The sequence below is a fragment of the Pteropus alecto genome, unplaced genomic scaffold (assembly GCF_000325575.1).
Source record: "Pteropus alecto unplaced genomic scaffold, ASM32557v1 scaffold7, whole genome shotgun sequence".
NCBI classification, from domain to species: Eukaryota; Metazoa; Chordata; class Mammalia; order Chiroptera; family Pteropodidae; genus Pteropus; species Pteropus alecto.
In genome coordinates, this window is record NW_006494614.1 from 47,355,555 (window position 1) to 47,357,356 (window position 1,802).

The window sequence follows — 1,802 nt, forward strand, 5'->3', positions numbered from 1 at the left end:
CCCTGGGCCTGATGTAATGGGTGTGAGGAGTGTCTGTGGTTTTAAGCTACTGAGATATTGGGGCTGTTTGTTATTGCAGAGAATTTGTTATTGCTGACCAATACAGATGTCTGCAAAGGACCATCCCCAGAGGAATGGCTGAAAGCTGAGCATGGCAGAAAACCTTGGGGTGGGGCAGGGAGAAGGAGCATTCCGAGAAAGCAAGGAAGGCTCCTGGTGCTGTGGGATGGGGCATCCTTGTCAGTAGTTTGTCATAGGGGTGGAGTGGGGGCAGCTGAGAAAGAAGAGGCCTGGGACAGGAGACTGCCATTAATGAGCCCTTACCGTGGGACTGACACCACCTAGCACAGGGGAGCTGCTTGGTAAGCGTAATCAGAGATAACTCACCAACACTCTGAAGTGTGTGATATTGACTCCATTGCGCAGAAGATGCGACTGAGCCTCAGACAAGTGAAGGGATTTGCCCGAGTTCTCACAGCTAGGGAGCTGCGGAGTCAGGGTGCAAACTGTCCTTTCCCAACACACACACACACACACACACACACACAGCGCCCCCCCCTCGCCAAATGCAGGGAGACCCTCTCTTTGCTCTGCATTCTCAATGGGCTTCCCCCAGCCCCTCTGAGTTCTAGAATTCTCCTCTCCCCATCCCATCCTCATCACACCCATGCTGGCTCCCTCAACCCAGACTCTCACTCCTTCCTGTCTCCCTGGCCTGACCCGGTTCCATCTTCACTCTGCTCGACCCCCTCAATCTGGACTCCAGATGGGAGCCTAGGCCTCCTTGTAGAGCCTGCTGCCCTGGCCTGTGAAGACAGAGCCCCCTGAACTAGCCCCCCTCTCCTGGAGACAGGAACATGGGCTGCGGAGGAAGCAAATGCTGGCTGGGCACCAACTATGTGCCAAACACGTTCTCAGACACCCTCTCTCTGGTTCAATATTCTTTTAACCCCGCAAAACACTCATTTTGTGGAATGCTATTAGGGGCTCCTTAATAAAAGAGTTCCACAGCCAAACACCTCTGGGAAACACAGCTTAGACAGATCCTTTACTGTGGGATTCCTCAGACCCTTTAATATGTACTCATGCCTTGTGAATCACCAGAGAATTTCCCAAACGTATATGATTGCAGAACTATCTCTATTATAGCTACTCTGGACTGGCTTCCTCCAGAACCATCTCAGTGAAATGCTGCTCCTCTGAATCCCCACCAGCCCTGATAGCACACAGTAGGTCTGCAGTTGTTACTGGCTCCCTCCCTCTCCCTTGTCCTGAGCCAGCTTCAGCAGCCATGATGGGGCCATCTGTAGGGACCCCTGCCTTGGCTCTGAAACTGTGGGGAGAGAGTCAGGGCCCAGAAGGTGGGTGCACGCATGTCAGGAGACATGGGAGTACTGTCTCTCCACAGAATGTAGGCAGACCTCGCTTTCCCGCTGCCCCTCTAAAATGTGGTTGCCCTAATCCTGCCTCCACTCTGTGCAGACATTCTGTGTCGCTGTGGGCTAGTTGATGCCCCCACCTCCCCTTGTGCCTCACTCAGGTCTTCATTTGTCCGATAAGCAGGTTATATAACATTTATCTCTCACTTTCACTTGACATTTAGTGAGACCTACTTTATGCTGGGCAACTTCTTTCCAAGCCCCTGTCCCCCACTGTCTCTTCCCATCTGTCTCCCCAACTAGACGGAAGGTGGAACGGGGGCCTCCCAGCAGCCTCCATTCTCAAGGGGCCCCTGTCTGGGTGAGATGTACAGCAGCCATTTCCAGAAGCTCTGCCAGGGGTCACTCAAACCCTGGCACCTC

The 1,802-nt window shown here is 53.3% G+C and overlaps 1 protein-coding gene across 1 annotated transcript in view; it reads right to left on the reverse strand.

The window, feature by feature from the left end:
- Window positions 1–1,802, reverse strand: part of WNT11 (Wnt family member 11) — a 16,817-nt gene that overhangs the window by 1,752 nt on the left and 13,263 nt on the right. The gene's annotated exons all lie outside the window — the stretch shown is intronic.